Source organism: Hyperoodon ampullatus (assembly GCF_949752795.1).
Source record: "Hyperoodon ampullatus genome assembly, chromosome: 4".
In the NCBI taxonomy this organism is placed as follows: Eukaryota; Metazoa; Chordata; class Mammalia; order Artiodactyla; family Ziphiidae; genus Hyperoodon; species Hyperoodon ampullatus.
Genome location: NC_136917.1, coordinates 165,447,437 through 165,461,579, shown reverse-complemented (window position 1 = coordinate 165,461,579; position 14,143 = coordinate 165,447,437). Strand labels below are relative to the sequence as shown.

The 14,143-nt window shown below is 33.4% G+C and overlaps 1 pseudogene across 1 annotated transcript in view; it reads left to right on the top strand.

Annotated features, from left to right (window-relative positions):
* LOC307051336 (small ribosomal subunit protein eS26-like) overlaps positions 1-13,211 on the top strand; it is a 29,102-nt pseudogene extending 15,891 nt beyond the window's left edge. Inside the window, exons 2-3 of the transcript in view lie at positions 5,016-5,135; positions 13,137-13,211. The product of the transcript in view is annotated as a small ribosomal subunit protein eS26-like (transcript). The remainder of the gene's footprint in view (positions 1-5,015; positions 5,136-13,136) is intronic.
* The last annotated feature ends 932 nt before the right edge of the window (positions 13,212-14,143 follow it).

Sequence of the window (14,143 nt, the reverse complement as noted above, 5' to 3'; positions counted from 1 at the left end):
ATAAGTGGTTAGCATTCTTTAACTGATTTAAACTTTAAAAATTCCCATCCTGTAAACAAAACTGTTGAGATGTAAAGAAGTTCAGAAATTTATCCAAAGTCACGTTGCCTATGATATTTTGTATCTTGGTTTTGAGACCAGGTAATGTTGGTCCAATTTCTCATTTGCCTCTAAATGTGGGTCCACAGTCAGAATTGATTGTCACTTTTTTTCTACATAAAACATTTTTAGCATTTGTTCTCATTTACTGGGTTTCTCATATTTTTGTCATAGTTTTAACTTTATCTGGTCCACATATTTCAAGCCATCAGCTGAGAAATTATGAGCCAATGTTTTAAATTTGTGAATATATGATGATTTCAGCATGAAGATACAGGAGGAAAATCTTAATGGTGTCCAGCAGATATCATCATACCCAAGTTTAGCAGACTCAGAAAAAGTGCAGAGGAAATTCTAGGTATGTGGTGACTGTTTACAGTGAATCCCATTTATTATGCTCTTAGTGTTGGCAAAGAATTTGTAAAAGCCTTGATTTTGCACCACACGGAGGGTACACAGGGGTATTATATGCCACCATTTGGGTGGAGTTGAAGCATAAATAAATATTAATATTAGAGAGCAGCATTGGATGAACCTAGAGATTATCATATTAAGTGAAGTAAGCCAAAGACAAATATTATGTGATATCACTTATATATGGAATCTAAAAAAATGATACAAATGAAATAATTTACAGAACCAATATAGACTCACAGACATAGAGAACAAACTTACAGTTTCCAAAGGGGAAAGTGGGGGAAGGGATAAATTAGGAGTTTGGGATTAACAGATACACACTACTATATATAAAAGAGATAACAAACAAGGATCTACTGTATAGCACAGGGAACTCTACTCAATATTCTTGTAATAACTTGTAGAGAATGTAAAAAAAGAATAATTATATTAATGTATAGATTTATAGTGAATCATTTTGCTGTATCTTTTTTTTAATTTTTAATTTAATTTTTAAAAATTTATTTATATATATATTTTTTTGGTTGCATTGGTTCTTTGTTGCTGTGTGCAACCTTTCTCGAGTTGCTTCAAGCGGTGGTTACTCTCCGTTGTGGTGCATGGGCTTCTCATTGTGGTGGCTTCTCTTGATGCTGGGCAAGGGCTCTAGGTGCACCAGCTTCAATACTTGTGACTCGCGGGCTCTAGAGCTCAGGCTCAGTAGTTGTGGTGCACGGGCTTAGTTGCTCCTTGGCATGTGGGATCTTCCCAGACCAGGGGTTGAACCCAAGTCCCCTGCATTGACAGGAGGATTCTTAACCACTGCACCACCAGGGAAGTCCCCACTTTGCTGTATCTTGAAACTAACACAATTTTGCTGTATCTGACACTAACACAACCTTGTAAATCAACTATATTCAATAAAAATTTAAAACAAAACAAAACAAACAGAAAATCATTTATATGTGTTATAAATTCAGCAGGTGTATGAAAACCTGATCTTCACAAATGAAGGAAAAACTGTTTCAGTAAGCAGATACCAAATGTATTCTTTCAAAAAGCATAATTTGGACTTTGTATCCTGTTCTGCCCAGTAAGGAACAACGAGAGATACATTATCCTGAACCACATAGAGCTGTTAGGCTCTCAGCTATTTGCCTCAGTCACCGATGGGTTTGGAATGAATTAAATACCTTCTAGAATGTGGATCTCTCCTACCTGGGTTTTTTTCCAACTTTTTATGATTAATAAGGCTCAGGAACCATGATCATGGAATGGATAGGACAGTTAATGTAACATCAACAAGCCTAGATAGGAGGCTAGGACCCAGATAACACCACCATGCTGACACTGCATGTTAATTTATTGCTAAAAATATTTTCTTTTTTTTGACACATCCAGGATATTATGAGATATCATCTGTCCTATACAGATGGCCTCTAGGCATACTGAGAAGAAAAATGTGTACATATGTATATACGAGAGATCTTTTTATGTAGGAATTTGGTAAAAGTTTTCAAGAACGACAGTATAGTGAAGAACTGATTTAATTTTTGTTCAAATAATAATGATAACATATGTTAAACAGCAGAAGAGTATAGCGAATAATATTTTTAAAAATATCTTTATGATCACAGACTAAATATTACAGATTTTAACATGTTTCATGTTTGAATTAATGTTTTTAATGAAAAGTTTAGATTCAATAGACCATTGTTATCTTCCATTCTCTTTCCCTCCCAAGACATAATCACAACCTTTAAATATATACTTATACTCTCAACCTGTCTTCTTATAATTCAATATATTTACTGGTATCAATAGATAATTTTTTCATTTAGTGGTAATTATTAAAAATATGAAAAGTGGAGGACATCTACAATGACACATCATAGTTTATTTACTGATTTACAATAGTTCTCTGTATTCCCATCTACTTTATTTGTTGTTGTATTTCTTTTCCTATTGTCATATATGTTTTCATATTCTCCCTTTTGAAGATTATGTATGTGGGTTCTTTACTTTTCTCTATTAAAACAGATCTGCAGAAAACATTCAACAGTTATTTTTTCTAGTGATATGGCTCTGGAACTGAAATTGTTGGTCTTGGAAGACACAAATCTTCTATTGTACTGGATGGTGTGATAGTAATATTCAAAGTGGTTGTAACTGATGACATGTTTAACAATGAGTTAATATCATTTCCTTTTTCATAGTCAGACAAAGCAAATAAAAATAAAAACAACTAATTTAAATTTTGAAACTTGAGTCAACAGAAGTTGTGAAAATATGTTCTATATTTTCTTTTGTTCTCTTACAAGTGAGTGAACATTTTTTCCTATGTTTATTGTAGTATTAAGGTTCCCTTTCCTTTGAATTAACTGCCCATTTATCTTTTCTTTTACTGAGTTGCCTAAATTTACTTATGGGTTTAAATTTGTTTATATATCCTGGATACCAATCCTTGTTCCTTATAAACTTTCAAATATATTTTTACACACAATCACTTACCTTTTAACCCTGCATAGTGTTGTTTTGTAATACACAATTTTGTTTGTTTTTCTAATTTTCATTGGAGTATAGTAGCTTTACAATGTTGTGTTAGTTTCTACTGTACATCAAAGTGGATCAGCTATACGTATACATATATCCTCTCGTTTTTGGATTTCCTTCCCATTTAGGTCACCACAGAACACTGAGTAGAGTTCCTTGTGCTATACAGTAGGTTGTCATTAGTTATCTATTTTATACATAGTATCAATAGTGTATATATGTCGATCTCAATCTCCCAATTCATTCCACGCCTCCCTTTCCCCTTGGTATCCATACATTTTTTCTCTATGTCTGTGCCTCTATTTCTGCTTTGTAAATAAGATCTGAAAAAATTGGTATAGATGATCTTATTTAGACCATCTTAAATATACAATTTTAAAAAGCATTTGTTTGATACAAATCTATCATGATTTTTAATTTTAGTGATTTGTGTTGTTTGTGTTATTATTCTACTGCAATACAATAACTAGATTATCCTTTATTCATTCTAAAAAAATGTTCTTTATATTTAAGTATTTTTATCCATCTGGAATACATTTTTTTTTGTACATGGTGTGTAATAGAAATATAACTATAACTCTTATATGTGACTATATAACTACACACGCATTTCCACTATGGAGAAACTTTGTCTATAACCATATATTGACTAGTGCATTATTTTCTCCACTGATTTTCAATACTTCTTCTGTCACATAACAATGTTCATATAATCACATGCCTATAGCTTGGATCACCAGTTTATTCCAAGTTTCCTATGTCATCCTTGGGCTCAAGAAAAATTAAATTGGAAACAACAACAAACTTTAGTATATTAAATTATCCTTATAACAAAGTACAGTTCCATAATGAATCTTAAGGAATAGATTTTTCAAATAGATATAATAGACTAGGTTCAGTGGCCGAAAAAGTTGAAGAAAACCTTCTAATTGATTAAATCAAGTCAAAAAAGCCAATTTAAATTATTGAAAAAGTATTAACATGAAACTGAAAATGAATCACTGTTTAGAAAAATGCTCTAACCCACTAATCAGCAAATTGTAGATTTATCTAAACAATATAATTTCTGTGGACGAATTGTGAAAATTCACGCATCTTGACTGGAGTACAGTTTCGTATAGCCATGTTGAAGAGAACCTGGGTACTTGAAGTAAAATAGAAATCGGCATGTTTTACATTCTAGCACGTCCTCTTCTCGATAAATACCAAAGTGAAGGAGGTGCACGCAAATCCAAGTGGCGTGTGCAAGCATGCATATCCAACATTGCTTCCCTAGTGGAAAACTCAAATCATCTTAATTGCTTATCTATATCATATAATATTTTGTAACAATGTTATATAAAATGGCTTCCTTTCTGTTTCTTCCTCAAAAAGTTTTGCACAAAACTCCTAGCCTCCTCCCCCCCCCACCTGCTTCTTTCCCTGGGAAAAAGACCTCAGAGTCCATGACTCCACGTTTATCAGAGATGAGTTTCCTTCAATTCCTTTGTTCTTCCTCTTCAACTAGGTCAATGAATTTGCCTGCATTCTTACATACAGTATATAGAAAACATTTCTGAGAGTTTGTTTCAAAGATATGAATCACTACAAGAGAAAGCCAATGTGTATATTTATCAGAGATCCAATCCATGTTCTCTGATTTTGCCAGATAATTGTTTACCGTGGTCTTTGCTTTTCAAGCTTGTTAGTCTTAAAATACACTAATGTTTTATTTGCCCTTTACCAGTTTCCTGTCTTTATACACAATTAATATCATGGGGATATATTCCAAATGTACATCTCTAAATTCATTTGGATTTATCTATCCATTTTCAAGGACACTATTGAAGGTGGTTGTCATTATATCACCTAGGTGTCAACTGCAAATAGCAATCCTCCATGGTTTTTCCCAGCCAAAGGCAGTCGCTCTCCTCAATATGCTTTTATTTATTCTGTTTAGCAATATTCTTATGTTCCTGCTTTTCTAGCATCTTTATCGTTCCATGAGATATTTCTTCGTCTTTACTGTCAGGATTGGGAGTGTAGCACAGAAGGCAAAATATAGTGAGAGATTTTACCAGTATTCTGGTACCCCCAAACTTTTCCAGGTAAATGGCATGGGTATAATTTCTGGCTCTCTTAGTGGTTAGGTTTGTCTGTGTATCTTGTTGTGTCTGATGAGCTGGGAGTGAAAACAAAATGTGTCACTTCTGGGCTGGTGTGTTTCATGCTGATTTAAGGCATCTAGAGGGCTCTTTACCTCTGTCTCTGCTTTATAAGGATGTTTCAGTTTATTGGCTGATCCATCAGCATGCGTCTTGGAGAGAGATCAAGAACAAGATGGGAGGTGAGCCAGCCCCCAAGTGATCTTTGAAGGTTATGGTGTGAACAAGAAATAAACATCTCTTGTTTTAAGCTATTTTATTTTTGATGTTGTTTGTTACTGCAGCATAATTTAGCTTATCTATACTGAGTGATACACAATGACTGTGCTTTTAGTTCACTATCTCTTGCTTTTAAGTTAGAATATACCTTATCAAAATCAATCAATGCCCTTGGATGTCTACGAAAATCAATTTCCAAAATTTCTATATCTTGAGGCAATTTTTGGTCAGGTTTTCTCTGATATTCTTTCAAGCCTTGGACTTTAGTTTCATAACACTTTGGAACTTTGAGACAGATTGGAGTCTGTATGACCTATATGACCTAAATTCCCTCTCTGCAAGAGGAACATGTAACAAGTTATAATTATCAATACATTACCACAAACACCAGGTTGGGCATGAAAATAAATATGAGAAATGAAATAAGAAGGAACATCTTGATATGGCTTTCAATGCTAAGTTTCCATCTTTAAATGATGCATATGTTTCTTTCTTTTTTTTTTTTTTTGGTTTTTCAATCTTCAAACCTATATCTGGGTGAAATATTTTTATCAAACTATATCAAATTATAATTAGCTATTTATCCATAACTTCTCTGAATGATAGCTAAACCAGGAGTGCATTAATTCTTCAAAGGACTGAGTGTGGAGAACTGAGGAGCTCTGATAAAAGATAGGCAGGAAATACCCATAAAAGAAAAACTTGAGAAAAACTCCCATCAGTACAGTATATTTAGGAGAGCAGGGTGCTATGTTTCAAAATTAAAGAAACAAAGTTATAGATTCATTAAATCTCTCTCTCTCTAGTCAGTGCACTCATTGCCTTAGACACTCAGATTCAATCCGTTGATCCGTTGCTAACTAAGCAGACCCCAAGACAATAGGACCAAATTGTTTCACCTCTTTATTATCAGAACCAATGTAGTCAATATACTTCTAGGGTCTTGATCACCACGTTAACTGAAATAATGATTTTAATGTTGGTACAGATCTATGACAGCAGTGTGAGAATATGGAGAGAGGAATTAGAAAATTATCTTTATAGAGATACCTGGAAATTCCTTGTTTTATGGTTTATTTTTCATCAACCACGAGTATATTTTCACTGAAATAATTAGTTTTGGTCATATTTTAGTAGCTACTAGAAGCACTGATTTATAGAAGAAAATAAACAAAATCAAGTTATTGCGTTTAAAAAAAAAGAAGTAGAGATTTTTCATAATCCACCTCATAGGTTTTGACACCAGCCTAAATTCTATATGCTTCAAATATTGGTAAAACATAACCAAATCGAGTCACTGATTACATCCTACAGATTTAATACAGCTTTCTAGTCCTACTTTAAGATAAGGAATCAGCTTATATAATATTGTACAGTTACTACACTTCAATTAAAAAATAACCTTATTTGCACACAAAAAAGTTGTGGAGTTGGTTTTATTTTAAGGTTGATTCCAATAAGTTTGCAATATATATTAAAATAATACAAGTGATTTTACACATTCATATTAAATTGCTTAAGGCCAAGTAACCCAATTCATTTATTATCTCTTCTTAGTGGTAATAATTACATTTGGGGGGAAATATTACGTTTTGGGAACAAACTTTTTCTAAGAGAGTTTCTAAAATTATATTTTTCTATAATGAATACAAAAAAAAAACATTTCATAGATTATGTAATATAAGGAATTCCATCCACACAGAAAATGTCTAGGTTTTTAAATTTTCTTTAAATAATTAGATGTAGATGCATATTGATTATTTATGAAAATAACTACTACACTTGCATCGGTTGGGATTTTAAATACTGAGTTTTTTAACCACATGAAATGATATGATTAATTTATTTAAACTCAAAGATAGAGTCATTTCTTTGGAAATAAAATAAAATACTTTAATGATAACCTAGAGTGAATCCGTTTTGGAGTGAATAACCTGAAATGTAGTAATCAACAGTTTGATATTTCTGTTAACCTTCTCAAAAGGATGTGACAGGATTTCAATAGAAAGCAAATATCTGTTCTTGGGCAGTTCTCTGTGAGTTAGGTGATGTAATGATCCCCAAAATTCTTGAAGAAAAGCAAATATACATGTCTGAGCAAAACCTATTTTTAAAGCTTTCCGGACAAAACCAATACACGTTCACAGTTACACCACGGAGACCTGTCAGAGGCTGTTTAATGAACAGCTAAAGAGGCTTTGTGTTTTGGTCAAAGGGCAAGCATTCTTTTCTTTTAAGATTATGATATCATGTGCTGTGGATTTATTTTGTTTGGGAAGATTCTTATCATAAAAATAGTGTCACTGTTTTTTCTGGAGTCAATGTATTACAAGTCATAGGGACTCTAACAGGGAGAAATGAAGATACAAAAATCCTGAAAAAATTACAATAAGTCTAAAAGCACATTCTAGAAATTAGGGTATCAAGGTATTGTCTAGAAAATGATGAATGTTTATGGATGAAAGGGTCAGACTTTCAAGTATTAAAACACCTTCTAGACATAATAGTCACAACTTTGATTCCTCAAAGATTTTTTTTTTCTTTTTCTTGTTTTACTTGATGTTTTCCTGTTTTGAACACCCTGGATGACACCAGAGGCCGGGATGAGTGGGTGGAGAGTTGTGTTTCCCAGGAAGGCAGACAAAGGGCAGTGGGAGCCCGCAGGGTGCGACAAGAAGTTTCAGGTGTGAGGGTGGAGTCAGTGCTGGTCCAGAGGGTGGGGCAGGGACAGGATGGGCTGGGATGCCTTGAGCTTCAGGGGCTGCTCAGAGAAGGGCAGAATCAGACCCTAGACTGGGCCTTGTGAAAGGGAGCAAAAGGGTAAAATTTGACTCTGACTTTTTTTCCAGAAGTGATCATCATAGTAGGAATATCTAATTGTCTTTGTTGTTGTGTGGTAACAAGACTAGAAGAAGGGAAGGAAATTAAGGCTAAGAAATTATTGCTAAGGTACAATGGGCAAGGAAGTATGATGGTATGGATTAGAGTAGTGGCAGTGGGAATGGAATGAAGTGAATAGATAGATTCAGAATATATTCTTGAGTTAAAAATGGCATGACTTGCTCCTTACTTGGATGTGAAGGATTGAGGAACACAGAGGAATCAAATCCTATAGTTCAGGCTGGAAAACAGTTTAATAGCAACCACTAACGTTGAACCTATACATATGACCCAACAGCTTTAAGCATATACTCAAAAACTATGCATGTATAATACTCACCAAACACTCATACTGGAAGTTTTATAACAATACTATACAAATGAGACCTAGATTGACTGAAAACCACAATAAACTGTAGAATACTCACACTTCGGAACCCTATACCGCAAAGAGAAAGACCACTGCAAAACATGATAAATAATTTTCACAACCAAAATATTAAGCAAAAAGGAGCTTTACACCAAAAATATATATGTGCTGTATGACCTCATATTTATAAATAATACATACATAGTCACAATATTGGTGATCCTTGGAGAGGTAGTGACTTAGTAATGGAAACTGGGACAAAGCTGGGAAGTTTAGGGGTGCTAATAATATTTTTCTTGGATTCAGTGATATTACATGAGTCTGTTCATTTTGTGAACACACAAACTGTGTGTTCATCATGTGCATTTCATATTGTTTAAGAAAAAGTTTTTAAAAAATGGAAAAATTAAAAGATAAAAATAAGGTGGCCACTAAATATGTACCATATCTTTATTGGCCTTTCCCTGGTCCCTTGAATGTTCACTGGAGAATGCAGGTTCTCAGCTGTAAATGACCTGGAAGAATTGAGAAATAGTAGAGTTACTGTGACATCATTGCTCTTTTATTCTCCTGGAAGAATTTAAAATATTATTTCATGAAAGTATGTGCTTCCATGTTAGGTATGGTTTACAAAAGTCAGACTCTCTTGATTCTAGAACAGACCACAAAATCAGTAAAGCTGTATAGTTGTCTTATGTGAGAAAAACAAAGCACCAAGTTGTTCAAAAAATATACAACACTTCTGAGATTTCCATGAAACACAGTTTCCACAAAGAATGAGAGAGAGAGGGGGGAAGAGGGGGAGAGAAAGAGAGAGAGGATAAATATATTAAAAGTGAGAAATGGAGTATAAGGGATAGTAACAAAAATAAAGTTCATTTTTAATGAGAATAGGTGCAGTATTAATATAAATTTACTTTTTGAATTTCCTTACCATTTTATTTTACTTTATCTTTTAAAAATTTTATTGGAGTATATTTGATTTACAATGTTGTGTTATTTTCTGCTGTACAGCAAAATGAACCAGTTTATATACATACATACATATATATATATATATATATATATATATATATATATATATATATATATCTCCACTCTTTGTAAAATTATTTTCCCATATAGGTCATTACAGAGTATTAAGTAGAGTTCCCTATGCTATACAGTAGGTCCTTGTTAGTTATCTACTATTTTATATATAGTAGTGTGTAGATGTCAATCCCAATCTCCCAATTTATCCTTCCCCCCATCTTCTCCCCTGGTAACCATAAGTTTCTTTTCTACAACTGTGACTCTATTTCTGTCAAACATAAAAAAGACCGAAATAATGCCATTTGCAGTGACATGGAGGGACCTAGAGATTATCATACAGAGTGAAGTAGGTCAGATAGAGAAAAACAAATGTCATATGATATATCACTTATATGGGGAATCTAAAAAACTGGTACAAATGAACTTATTTACCATTTCATTTCATTTTGTTATTTATATTGTTGTTAGAACACTTAACATGGGAACTAAACTCTTAACAAGCTGTTTAGTGTACAATATCATACCATTAACTACAGGCAGTATGCTATACAACAGAGGAATAGAGCTTATTCATCTTGCATTGCTGAGACTTTATACCTGTTGAACAACTCCTTATTTCCCCTTCTCCCCGGTAGCTAGCAACCACAATTCTACTCTCTGCCTGCTTCTATGGATTGGAGTATTTTGGATAACTAAGTGGTATCACGCAGTTTTTCTCCTTCTGTAACTGGATGATTTCATTTAGCACAATGTTCTCAAGGTTCATCCATGTTATAGAATACAGTTCAAGTGAGCTATTTCCATACTGACTTTCTTTCTGGACGATCTATCCATTGTTGAAAGTAGGGTATTGAAATGTCTTACTATGTTTGTATTGCTGTATATTTCTCCCTTCACTTCTGTCTATGTTTGCTTTATATATTTAGGTTTCCTGATGTTGGGTGCATATCTATTTATAATTGTATCTTCCTGATGAATCGATCCTTTTACCTTTATACAATGTACTTTTTGTCTCTTGTGTCAGTGTTTGATTTAAAGTATATTTTGTCTGATATAAGTATAGCTACTCCTACTATCTTTTGGCTATCATTTGCATAGAATATCTTTTTACCATCTCTTCACTTAGAGTTCACAGGCATACCTCATTTCATTACCCTTTGCTTTATCGTGCTTCACAGATATGGTGTTTTTTTGCAAATTGAAGGTTTGTCACAATCCTGAGTCAAGCAAGTCAACTGATGCCATTCTTCCAATAGCCTTTGCTCACTACATGTCTCTGCATCACATTTTGATAATTCTCACAATTCCAAACGTTTCCATTATATTTCTTATGGTGTCTGTGATCTTTGATGTTACTATTGCAAAAAAACTTGCTGAAGGTTCATATGGTAGTGATTTTAGCAATAAAATATTTTAAAATTAAGGTATAAACATTGTTTTTTTAAAGACAGAATGCTATTGCACACTTAATAGAATACAATATAGGGTAAACATAAATTTCTTACACACTGGGAAATCAAAAAATTCGTGTGATTAACTTTATTGTGATATTTGCTTTGTGTGGTGGTCTGGAAATGAATCCAAAATATTTCCAAATTATACCTGTATATATGTACTTAAAGCTACAGTGATTCACTTTTAGAAACCATAGAGTTGGATCTTATTTTATTCAGCTACTCTATGTCTTTTGATTGGGAAGTTTAATTCATTTATATTTAAAGTAATTATCGATTGGGAAGGAAATACTGTTGTTTTCTGCCTATCTTAGAGTTCATTCGACATTTTTGTTCCCACTGTTGCTGTCTTCCTTTGTGTTTTGTTGATTTTTTGTAGGGTTATGCTTTGTATTGGTGTCTGCAAATTTGCAAAAGATCACCTCTTCCCATCTTTATAGACAGGCTTCGACAGGGAAAGACCTTCACCAATCAGCCCAGCTAGAGATTTCTGGGATTATTTCTATGTATGCACACCTTCCATTCCTCTCCTTCCATTCTGGGGGAGATGTTTTAGGGGTTTGTGCCTTATCCCTGTCTCTCAGAGCTGATTTGACAGCAATAAGCCACCACTTGTTTTCCCTAAGGCAGTGCAGTGAAAGGTTAGTGTACCTCGATAAACATTCCACCAACATTGGCTCTTTTTCTCCCATTTCAGGGCGACTGTTTTCTGTGCTTGTCTGGGGTATTGCAACTTCTTAACTAGAAACTAAATCTCTCATAAAGGTATTTTAGCCCACGTATCATTATTAAATTAATATTTCTGTGGGGTATGAGTGCTGGGACCTCCTATTCCACCATCTTACTGACATGGAGAAAATGTATCTGTTTTATACCAAAAAATTGTTTCAAAAAGATCTTTCATACTTCACAAATACATAATTATCATTCTCAAGAGATGTGTTTTTAACATATGTTTTAACATGTTTAACATAATCATGATTTATGTTATGAATAGGATTATAAATTTTGAATATATTGAAAAATTCCTTAACATTGTATACAACTGAGTATTAATATATCATGGCCAATGACAAATTGAATGTTTTTTTTAGTATGTTTTTTATAAAGTCTTCAGTGACAATGAATTAATTCAGGGGTGAATGCTTTTAGTTTTGGGTCCATTTCCATATATTTAACCCTCAAGTTAAATATCTTTGTTATAAAGAAGATTAGAAGTAAAGTTAATGAAGATCTCACCTGTATTCATGCATCTCCACATGAAATGAGTTCACAAGTCATGTGGGAATCTTGTCAAAATAAATATTCCAATTCATCAGATCTGGGAATGGACCCAAAATTCTGCAGTTCTTATAAGTGCCCATGTACCAATGTTGTTGGTTCATGAACCCCACTCTAAGTAATAAAGTTCTAGGTAAGGATTCTTCTGAGATCCAAGTATATGCTTGGAGACTCAATGTATTTATTTATTTATTTTTCCATTTTTATTTATTTACTTTGTTTTAAATTTTTGTTCAAATATTATTTATTTATTTATTTTTATAAAGCAAGTTCTTGTTCATCTATTTTATACATATTAGTGTATATATGCCAACCCCAATCTCCCAATTCATCCAACCATCACCACCCCCCAACCCCCACTTTCCTCCCTTGGTGTCCATACGGAGACTTAATAAATATATTTAGTTCTAAGGGAACAAAAGTTGAAGGTTTACAAATAAATTTATCAAAATAAATTATATCAAACAGTCATTAGGAAAGCTGAAATTAGCCTAAATTTAGCTATAATTTTATGCCCAGGATATAGTGTTATGTACTGGACAGCTCTTCTCCATCACTTCTAAATAATTGACCTCACTTTCTCTCTTAGTCAAGGCATCCCTGCAGTGGCTAGTTTTGCACAGCTTCCTTCCATCTTCACACAAGTGGATATTGACAGTACTTTGACAGAGGACGGTGTTGTACTTTTTATTTTGCTCCTGTGTTTAGGACATCTCTGTTATTACTGTAGTATGGGCTTCTGAGAAAACCTATTCGGCACCTATAGGAAATCAGCAGAGTTAATGCTTTATTGGGTAAACTTTTGCACAGTGAGTAGTAAGAACTAATGGATAAATGCATCCCTAATTCTGTCTCCCGGTGATGTATCTAACCAGTAGTCACCCTCAGGAGCAATTAACTTCCTAATGCTTCCTTTACTGTATCTGCTTCCTTCCTTGCATTTCTCTCTCCTTCGACCCTTAATCCTGCCTTTGGGATCAAATTCCTCAATAAAAGGACTTATAAACCAGTCTTTGCCTCAGTACTACTTTCTGGTTGATCCTGGGCTGAGAGGTTAAATGATTTACTTTTTTTCCAGGATAAAAAGGTCACTTACCTAGATTACTTCCATATTTGAACAAGGAAAATCAATATTTCTGAGGAAATTGTGTCCAGACAAAAGGGTATTGCAAGCTACAGGGAATCCTTTTAAATACAAGCCATCTTTAGCTAATTAGAAAATAAATAATTAGTTAAATTACACTGTATTTTCCTATACTTTTAGTTTTGGCATTGCTTTCAAATGAATCCTCCTTATTACTTTGTGACTTTACTCTTACAGTGGGATAAAACGGTCCTGCATAATATATTTAAGCATTTTCTTTTGCACAAGTTTGGGAGTTTTTTTTATTTTTTATTTTTTGGCATCAAAGTCCTCCTTTTTCTTATAATACTGAGTCCCATTCAAACTCCACTTTAGTTTATCTTTATTGATAGCACTAATATTGCTATTTTGCCTTATCAATTGTATTGATTTATTTTGACTGAAACTTAGTCATAGTGTATGCCAACCACCCCCCCTGCAAAGCAAGGAAGATAAAGAATAACTTTACTAACTAGTGGTTATGTCCATTAAGATTCATTGGTAGGCATCTTCTTTATATTGATACATGTTCAATGAACCCATTTATATTGTCTTTAAATAGCCAGAATCTTCTTCTAAAGCTATATTTGTT